Source organism: Chinchilla lanigera, unplaced genomic scaffold, assembly GCF_000276665.1.
Source record: "Chinchilla lanigera isolate Chin_1 unplaced genomic scaffold, ChiLan1.0 scaffold00033, whole genome shotgun sequence".
Lineage (NCBI taxonomy): Eukaryota > Metazoa > Chordata > Mammalia > Rodentia > Chinchillidae > Chinchilla > Chinchilla lanigera.
In genome coordinates, this window is record NW_004955434.1 from 199,586 (window position 1) to 210,370 (window position 10,785).

Genomic DNA, 10,785 nt, shown 5'->3' on the forward strand with positions numbered 1-10,785 from the left:
CTAGGAATTTCTTGACTTATGGATGCGTAGCCCCAGTCTCTGCCTCCATCTTCACGTGGCCTGTTCCTCTTCTCCTGGTCTCTCCTCTGTGTGCTCTTACAGGAATTTCGTCATTAGATTCTAGATAATCCAGGATGATCTCACCTCAAGATTCTCAATTCAGTTACATCTACAAATGTTATTTTTCCAAGTAAGGCTGTCGTTCAGCCCACTACAGATGGGCCATTGTAGTTGTTATCACTGCCCCATGGTTGGAGATTTGTAATCAATTCATTCAAATTGTTGCTCACTCTTCTCTTTATTTTTTTTTTCTTTTAGAAGCAGTGTAGAAGGGTCTCTGTAGATGTGTGTCTTAGATTTGTTATTTCAAAAGCTATTATTCAAAAGTAATAAATTTTTGCAGTAATTAAAAAGACTAAAAATGACTTCGTTTCCATAAAACACTGAATATTCGGCACATGGTGATTATTCAAAGAACAGCAGCTTCAGTCCAGAGAAGAGGAATATTCTGCCTGTAGAAGTTAAGAGTAGGGTTGCTTTATGAGGCAAGTCATACTTGAAATAAATTTAAAGCCTAAATGGCAGTTTTTTTGATGGTGTAAGAAGGAAGAGATTCTAAAACAGAGAAATACACTTAAAACGGTAGGGAGGCTTAAAAGATCTGGGCACATTAAGAAATAAAACGAGATGCTGGTGGCAGAAGGTGAACCTGCAAAAATTTTTCTGCAACCAGAATCTCAAAATGATTCCACAGACTTTAGGCTCTTCTGTATTCCAGTTATTCAACTATTCACATGTTTCTCATACTGCTGACCTGTCCATTACCAATTGACACTACCTAGAAACAGTCCCCATCAGATCTTCCCTGTACTATTTTTAGAGCTTTGTATATTACTTAAAATTGCACTCAGTCACTGGTAACAACAAAATGAAAATGCTTCAAATACATAAGGTTATATGCCCTGTAACACATGCCTAAAGCTAAGTGACTGTTTCCATTGGCCCCATGACAGTCGTGGTGACATCTCTGCTATTCTTTAGGACGTTCTCTTTGGTTATTATGTGGCTGCTGCAACTTTAGCCATCATATCTACATTCAAAACAAAAAGGAGTCAGGAGACCTACATGTAGAATATTTCATCATTCAAGAAACTTAATTTTCCTAGGAGCAATTATTTTATCCACTATGAGATAATATTTATGTTGTCACACTGCCATGGCAAAGAAATCAAGGCAGGAGGCTTGGATATTGGGATAACTAAATGCCTTCCATGCTTTATATCTAGTAGTCTTGACTCCATTCTCTTCCCTAAATCATGCTCCATTTTGCTAGGCTAATCAAAGTTCATACAGACAAGCAGGATCAGATATTACTGTTAACTTCCAGTAGCATGCAGAAACTCCTTTTATATAATTCAATACCACTTCTGAGTCTTACCTGCTTTTCTCATGTCTTCTTGTGCTATTTACTCTGTTACATTTTGTGTTATTTTGATTCTCTCTTCTTTTCCCTCTCCTTCTCCTTCTCCTTCTCCTTCTCCTCCTCCTCCTCCTCCTCCTCCTCCTCCTTCTCCTTCTCCTTCTCCTTCTCCTTCTCCTTCTCCTTCTTCTTTGGTAATGTGGACCTAGAATTCACCCAAAAGTTTAAGTTATACCCTGCCTTATATTTTAATATTCATGGCTCCACTTGCCCAGTATATCCCTACAATCCATATTGTATACCCCAAACTTCCAATTTAATCTTCAAGACATGCCTGAATCCATTAAACTTGATCTTGCTGTCATGCTTTCCTCTGTTTTGGCTGTTAGAGACATTACTATGCTGTCTCACACACATTTGCTCTTCACAGTCAGTTTGCATATCTTGTTAGGTGCTGGGTATTTCCACTGCCAGTGGCTCTCAACCGCCTCCCCCAGGATATTTGGTCCTTGAATCCAGGACAATCATTCTGTCATGTCTGGCTCCTAATCAGAGACACAAAGATGTCACATCTGAGGGACAAGTACCACTACTCTGTTGTCCAAGCAGCCCACCGAGATCATAAACTCAGCCCCAATAAAAAAATTAGAGCAACAAAGCTTAAGACACTTTATTTGTAAAGAGGGAAAGAAGGAAGAGGAAAGGAGGCAATAGATAGCTACCCTGATAAGAAAGAATCCAGAAAGATGGAGGACCCAGGGGCCTTTTGTTCCTGGTTGGTTTTTTTGGGAGGGCAGTGTCAAAGATCCTTTCCCCCAATCCAGAACATGCCTTAACTTGATTGACTTCTGGGCAGGTCTATCTACCGTCATTTCTTCCAGTGCTCAAGGTGTAGCTTCTGTCTGTCTGTTTGTTTGTTTGTCCACAGTGTACCTTTTAAGGTCTTATCTTTGGGGCGTGTGGTGGGTTGGCAAGAGGGTACCTTATCCATGGTTAGCTTAGAGCTAGTAAGGGGACATGCAGGGACCTGCTGTACCGTACAATGACCCTAGAGTGAATACTATAGTGACTCTACAGTGTGTGCTCATCCCTATGTACATATGTACAAGAGAACAACAAAGCTTAAGACATTTTATTTGTAAAGAGGAGAAGGAAGGAAGAGGAAAAGAGGAAATAGATAGCTCCCCATATATATATATATATATATATATATATATATATATATATATATAGCTATCTATAATATATATGGATGAGCACACACTGCCTTAAAGTTGGTCACGCCCCTTGTTTTCCCTGTATTTATTGAAGTTGGGGGCAGCTTCTTACTTGTGCACTTTGCTTTCTCTCTGTGCTCTTCCTGTCAGCTCATTTTCTCGTCTCCTGGTGCAAATCCCAAGGCCATTTGGTACCTTTCTTCATCTGGTTTTTCTCTTTTTTATTCCTGTCTTGACCTGCTTCCTAGGGGAATCTTTCTAGTAAAGTTTGTTTTTAATTCCTCCTAGTCAGGATTAGCTAGAAGACCTAAGGAGGAGCCTATTTTACTTTCTTATCCATAGACCCCTTCCCCTACAATTCCCCGGATACTGTCCCCCTTTCCAGGGTGGCTTGTGTCCCGTGTCTGGCTGGTGCAGAGAGACAAAAGCCGTGATGCTTTGATTCAGTTCAAGACAGCCATGAAAATTCATTCCAGCTGCATCGACCTCTAGGAGATCGGATGACATTTGATCAAATCTAACTGTACCTGCATTATGGATCTGCCCCAATTGGATTTCCTTATTTCTTTCCAAGAACATCCTCTGACAATTCTCTTCACTAAAACACCTATGTAGAAATTGCAGTTCAGAGTCTGTTTCCAGGTAATCCAATAAAAATGTTTCTTTTGACATTTACAACAAACTAATACATGAAGTCCCCAATTTACAAATGAGTTCCATTCAAGGAGAAAGTTCATAAACTGGATTCCTTTGTAAGTCCAACAAAGTAAGTCTAATACACATTTCCATACATCCTGGGCTCTGACTGAGCACTGTACTACTGTACACCATTGCACTATTATACAGTAAGCACACAGCAGCACAACTGTGACAGTGGCCTGCAGACATAAGCTACTTCCGGGATTTGTTCACATGTACAAATGTTCATATTATAAGGTCTATTCATATCAGTGAATGTCAGCAGCTGAATGTTTGTAAGCTGGGAACTTAACGTACTTCCATTAACCAATATATAGTTCTTTGGTTATTTTGATTAACTTTGGCTTGAGGATAATTTTGTCTGAAAATAGGATAGCTACTCAGCTTGTTTTAGTGTTTCTATTGCATGGAATATTGTTTTCCATTCTTTGATTTTAGTCAAATTCTTTTGGTGTTAAAAGTTTTTCTTTCATACAGCATACCATTGGATTTTTTTCTTGATTCACTGTCCTCATCTGTCTTTTGATTGGCTTGTTTAGTGCATTTACATTGATATTTATACTTCATAAATATTCCTGTAATGATATTATTTTTCTGTTGCTGTTTTAGTTTCTCTCCCTCTGCTTAATTGCTTTTCCTACCTGGTATATCATTTTATTGGACCTTTGGGCATTGTGACCTTCATCTTCTCCGTCTGAGATATCCTTAAGGAGATTCTGGAGTGTTGGTTTGGTGGTCATGGACCTCTTTATTTTATCTTTATCATGGAAATATCTTTTTTTGCCAGGATATAAGAGTCTAGTTTGAATTTTTCTCATGATTAGTGATTTTTGATAATTGAAAGAATTAATCTTAAAATGTCTCCCCAAAGTGATCTGCACACTGAATGCTATGCCGTTTGTCAAATTTCCAGTATCACTCTTTAGAGAAAGATTTAAAAATTCCTAAAATACAAATGGGGCCATAAAAGTCCTGAAATAGATGAAATAATCTTGTGCAAGAAGAACAAAACTAGAGCATCAAGCTATCCAACTTAATGTATACTGCAAAGCCAAAACAGTGTTATATTCATAAGTATAAAAACAGATCTCCAGAATAATGTAGTGGAATAAAGAGCCAGTGACTAAACCTACACTTGTATATCCAACTGATTTTTTGCAAAAAGCAAGAACATATAGTGAAAGAAATCTCTTTAGTATATGATGCTGGAGAGACTAGATGGCTAAATTCAGATAAAAGAAACTAGGTCCCCATCTCTCCTACACAAAATCACTTCTATGTGCTTCAAAGACTTACATGTAAGAACTAAAACCACAAACTATTGGAAGACAGCACAGGGAAATGCTACATGACTTTGATATGGGAAATAACCTGCAGATAAGATCTCAAAGGTACAAGCAACGTAAGTAAAAATAGACAAATGATTTCTATTAAATTTAACAACTTCTGTCCATCAAAGAGACAATGTATATAACAGGAAGAAGTATTTGCAAAGTATTCACTGGACAAGGAAGGCTTAATAGCCAGAACTTATAAGGAATTCGAGTGACACAACAGCAAAGAAACAATCTGATTCTAATTTGGAAAAGAAGATTTGAATAGACTTTTTCTTAAAGCTCCCTTTCCAGATGGCTTAAATAACCAAAAGGTTCAGTTCTCCATCCTATTCATCACTGTATCCAGAGTTTATCCTACAGAGATCTTATCTGAGCTTATGATTCGACTACCATCTCTACCATAAAACAAAATTCCCTGCCCTACTCTGTCTCTGGAATTCTAACCACTTATCTGTAAACATCCCTCAGTTTAGGCTGTTGGTGTCACAAACTCAATCTGTTATCTAGCCAAGGCGTACTTTCCAACTGAATGCCCACTGTTTTTAAAAACTACCCTCAAGCTCACACACACGGGCCCTTGAAGCCTCAGCAATTTCACATTTTTCTTTACTTCACTGATATATTTAGTGGGTTAGCAAATCTAGTCTGTTTTTCAAAATATTGGATGTTTCTTTTTTCCCTCTTCTTCTATCCAAGGTCAAGATTTGTCACCTTGATAAGATGAAATAGTTTTCCTTGCCTCAAGTCACTTGTCCCTGAATATAGATTTATATGTAATGTTAATAAACACTTACCTAATGTTCACCATTGATTTGTCAAGTTTTCCATCTTAGGAGTTAGGGATATTGCAGTAAATAACAATCACAGATGCCACCTTCTTGGAATTTGTAACCAGCGAGTGACATAAGTGGGAAAACAAACACATAATAATATTGTATGGGGAAGAAATAAATTTTATGAAAAAAAAGCACACTAAGAGAATAAGGAACAATGTGTTACTGAGACACACATTTTAATGCAATTGCTTTCCTTGAACATTTACATTTATATGCACTTAAGGGAAATTTATTCATATAGCTTTTCAGAATAAACATTTTGTATAATCTAGTATATGCAGTTTCTCCATTCAAAAATTTCTATTTTACTATTCAGTTACATCCATCAATTATTCACCTATAACATAAATTAAATAGATGCCAAAGGACTTAACTCAGGATTGCCTAATTTTCTCCCAATTATCCTTTCTTTTTTTAGTTATAAACACCAAACTCTAGAACTATTCGCTAACTTCCTGTGCTTTATGATATCAGAAGCACCCCCTAAACGTACTTCAGGTCCCAGTGCAAAAGCTCCTCTCCTTTGAGAATTACTTCTAATCAAAATAATTTTCCCAAACTAGGTCACACATTTAAACACATATATGACCTTGTAATTACCTGTTTCGTTATTCATGTTTTATCTTTCCATTTGAATCAACACTTCTAGTAAAAGACTATCAAGTCACTTTGCACTATTCTCAGTACACTAAACTTTTCAATCTTAGAAAAAGGTTGGCATACAAGCACGTCTTTGTTAAGTCTTTATCGATCAATTGGATGAGTTGAACAAAGGGAGCCTTTCTGGCTCGATCTACTGCGTCCTGAAGTTATCTTTCACTCTTGGTGACACTGAGCTTACACTGACATAGAATCGTCACATTTGATTTGTCCATTGATGTCTTTTGTTTCCCCTCTTGACAGCAGTGTGCTATTGTAATCCAAACAGATTTTGTATCATTTTTTCTAGAGTGAAATGGTTTCTCATCAGGACGTGTGCTTTCCACACAGGCCACAAGGGGGAGGAGCAGTTCTTTGCCACGAACAGGAATAACTGGCGTGGTTTGATTCTTCTACACTGTCTGCCCCAGTAATTTACCTTGACTCTTTCATGGCAGTTTCTATTTTTATTTTCTTCCTTCTGTGTATGTTTCCCACTTCTAATACCTACCCAGATTCTTAATTGTCTATATTTAAAGATGTGAGTATCTAAAATGTTACTACTGGTTTTGGGAAAATATTTATTATTGAAAATCATGCTTTAATAACCAGAAGTCAGATTACAAGGAAATTCTGACATGCACAGAAGTAGCATATATTTTTCTCTCAGTCTGGCACACAGTTGCATATACATTGGATTTCATACTTATCAAGCATGGTACAATCTTAACCAAAACTAGTAGAGTCTCAGCGCTGTCTATGCATGCAATTTTAGATTTAATAAGGCTATTAGAAATAATCTGGACCCAAATGTTCCAGTTTACAAATTCATTGCCTTATTTTTCCCCCCTCTTCTTTCTATACAGCTTCATTTTCTCTTGTCATTTTATTATAAAATCTTGAATACACAGACAAAATAATTTTGTACACATAAGCCAATATTGTGCTGAGAATTATTATTAAAATGTTATTTTGAGTTACGACTATCAACAACTTAAGTTAACCAAAAGTGATAAGTATCATGTTATAGGGATTAATTGAGTGAATTTGTGTCAATTTTGAGGTTTCCCTTTGAATGAAGAAATCAAATAAAAAAATAATAATAGAAATAAAGACAGTGCTATGATATTGTACACAGAAATGTTTCATGTATTTAAGGTTTGCTCCACAATTCCTCCTTTCTAAAGTTAGAACATAACAAAATCATGCTGGGGCAAAATATACTTATGGTTTTATTATCTCTTATTAAAAGGCAGCACTTCTTCACCCTACGCTACCTCACTACTACAACTTACATTGTCCTAAGTGAAATGGTGCTTCAGCCTCCATTCCCCAACATGCAGTGACACCAGGACAGGCACTCTGAGTCCCTCTCTCTAACCAAAATTCCTCCATTGGATGAAGAAGCAGCTCTTCTGATTGGTGAATGTGATGAGAGTCTGGAGTTTACCTGTGTCTCCCTACTGGATGAGGTGATTGCTATGAAAATTCTTGTCCATGAATGGCCCTGCCTCTTGGCCATTTCTTTCCCTAAAGAAGTGGTCTGTCCTGAAGTGGAACGTATTTTCTCCTTCTGCTGTTCTGTTTCCATTTAACAGCTTCCATAGGAACTATTCCGTCATTCTCTTATTTCTCTTCCCTAGGTTGAAGAGACTGATGGGTTTCCACCCCTGCCAAGTCATCATGGAGGCCATCCGACATGGTCCAGCACCTAAAACAACACATCTCTCGTCTCTCCCAGACTAACTTCCGCCGCCTTCTTTCCTCAGTTTAAGCACAACTTCCCATTTCATTTATACGTATGCGTGCATGATCCCTTCTTCCTAATCAGCATCTGTTATGTCACTTAGATAGCCTCCAAAAATCCTGCCCTCAGCCGAGCCCAGTATAGCCTTTGTCTCTCTGCCTCCTCCTCAGAGGGTCCTTGTGTCTCTTTAGCAGCCCTCCCGGCCCCAACAATAAAGGCTTTCTTTACCTTTGTTCTGCCTCTCACTCTCACCAAATATTACAGAGATCACATGTGAATAAGAAATAGTACAACTTACGACGGTGTAGTAGTTTCAGTATAATGCTGATCCTGGACTTGAATCTTCATGTATCTCCTTGAATTGGTCCTAAATTGTTTAGAACACGTAGGAAAAGATGTATGTGCAATTAAGTTTGTTCTTTGAGCCCCATAACCATATAACCAAGTAACTAATATTTATACTCTCATGGGGTCCTCAAAGTGACCTCAAAATTAACACAGCCAACTTAAATTCATAATCTTTCCCCTTGGGAGAAGGCACTCTCCTTCTGAAAGTGCATCTTCTCTGTGAAGAGTGGGTACACACGAAGAGTTTCCCCAGAAATGCCGTGCCTAATTAGTTCTGTGTCTCATAGCCGGTTTCTGGGCAGTTGATTTGACCAGACTTTTGACACAATGCTTTTGGTTATCATTTTTCACTTTTGTCCTATTTTCAAAACCACATTAATTTATTAGGTTAGATAAATAAAATACCTACTGAAAAATGCATGGCATTTGTTTGCCTGTGTTCATTATCATAAGCACAGAGAAGAATAAGAAAGCACAAGAGCCCTCAAAAATCTCTCCCAAATATGTAATACTTAAAAAATCTTTGGGTAATTTTGCCAAGATTCTCTACATATTAACAAGTAAGAAATGAAACAATTGAATTTTGGAAAGTAGCCAATTACCCATATTAATCCTAGCTGTAGTTATTATTGGTATGTGTGAAGTGTAAAAGAATTATGAGAAGCCTAAAATGTTGCAGCTTGGGAACTGTGACAAAGCTATGTCTCTATCTCCTGTGCGAGTTAAGTTTCACATTAACATGACATAGTTCAGGGATTACAGGAGTTGCATAAGCTTGCAACACCAAATAGAACTGAAGTCACATGATTCATCCAGATTACTCTGAGGTCAAGGAAGTGCATGTTATGGAGGTTTCCAAAAGAGTCTGTTCTGTACCTATTTCTGAAAGAAGCGTTTTGATCTTATTTGCAGGTTTGCAAGGGCAGTGACCGACCACATGGCCTGGTCAAGGCTGAATGGAAACAAAACATTTTCATTGAGTGGACGTGCTTCTCAGTTGTCACTAAATTTTTAGCTTAATCAAATGAAATAAACCACAGTTATGTCAATATTAGCACATGTATGATTGCCTGGAAAAGGAAACATCAACACTGTAAGTATTAAGGGTAAATACTCAGAAATAAAAGGTTTTAAAGTGACACTTCAAAAGTGTAAAGATCCCTGTCCTTCAACACTATTTTTAATCTCTTCATCTGTGCCTAACACATTCCTTACCCATTCCCACCCACTATTTATCATTTTTCTAAAGTTCTACAACTTTGTTTTGACAGAAAATTTGCTTACTTTGAATTTCACAGAGAAAACAGACTCACCATGGTTGATTACTGAACTCCTTTAACTAACAAAACTATGACTAGAAATATCGAGCCTCACACTCCTAGTGAATCTCTGGCTCTGTATGGCAATAAAATCCCAACTTCCCCACCTTCTCAGGGGCCCTTTTACCCAGATAACTGCTCTTTCTTGTGGGTAGTAGTGCACATATGTGACATATTTTAATTCTTTTCACATCCTCTTCTCACCTCCCTTGCCCCTCTCTCACCATCTCATTGTCTCTTTCTCATTTGCAAAAGATCTTTCTTCTAGTTTCCTATTGTCTTTTATTTTGCACTTATTGAGATAGCATATGATTTTTTTTTAATACAGTGTCTCTCTATGTAGCTTAGGCTGGCCTTGAACTCACTATTCAGCCCAGGCTGGCCATGAACACATGACTATTGATATTTTTCACAATCTAGTAATAGCTCCAACTTGGAAAATCCTATTGTAAAATGAGGGTGCTACATCTGATCAAGACTCTGAATACAGTCCTGATTTAAGTCAAGTGTCATGGTTTTAGGTCCAGGCCTCGAAAATTAGCAATGTGGGGCTAGACAAAGTGGAATTTGAACCCCAGCTCTTCTGTACTGCCAACTGTGTATCAAAGCATGGTCCTATGTATACTTCAACTGCTTTTTAGGTATGCATGGGTATAGTGTACAATAACCTGACTCAAACGATACGTCCAGAGGGCAAATTGACATGAATTTTCCCATCTTCAAATTTGAAATTAGTCTGATTGGAAATGTTCGAGGAATAATGACTAACATTTTCTCTATCTCATATAACATGAACAGACAAGTTGGTCTTTGCCTGCACACCACTTTGCAAATAAGGTTGTTAATCATCTGCTTGCTTTGTTAAAAGTAACTAGGATGAGGCAGCTTTCAGCTTTCCCTGATGTAATCTCTGACTGAAAGACCAGACTTCTCCTCTTAATTTTCATATATTAGCAAGGTCGGTGTTGAATTCACAGAAACATATTCTTGGAGTTAGTCATTCCAAAAATGACTTTGCATTTTGAGAGAGGTAGGCTGGAGGACTGATTACATAAATGTCACATTGTACGATAACAAAAAGTGACTGCTTACAGGTGAAAACCTTTCTCCATGCAGCACTGAAAAAGGCCAGGTGCAGTGTTTTGTGATTATATGAAGACTGGGGTTAATTTAGTTTGATGCTGAAGTTCACAGTGAAGATAAACATTATTTGCCTTACCCAC

At 37.6% G+C, this 10,785-nt stretch overlaps 2 long non-coding RNA genes across 4 annotated transcripts in view; one reads left to right on the plus strand and one right to left on the minus strand.

The window, feature by feature from the left end:
* The window catches only part of LOC102018523, a 34,715-nt gene extending 26,588 nt beyond the window's left edge, over window positions 1-8,127 (plus strand). For both annotated transcript variants that reach the window (XR_261605.2, XR_001234826.1), the window contains one exon: window positions 7,792-8,127. This is a non-coding gene — a long non-coding RNA (uncharacterized LOC102018523). The remainder of the gene's footprint in view (window positions 1-7,791) is intronic.
* LOC106148981 lies at window positions 1,592-9,136 on the minus strand. Of its 2 annotated transcripts, none has more exons than XR_001234827.1 (3): window positions 8,194-9,136; window positions 5,468-5,550; window positions 1,592-1,625 (listed from the first exon to the last, which is right to left on the minus strand). It is a non-coding gene; the product is annotated as an uncharacterized LOC106148981 (long non-coding RNA). The 2 variants fall into 2 exon arrangements; XR_001234828.1 differs by lacking the exon at window positions 1,592-1,625 and adding an exon at window positions 2,744-3,244.
* Between the last annotated feature and the right edge of the window lie 1,649 nt (window positions 9,137-10,785).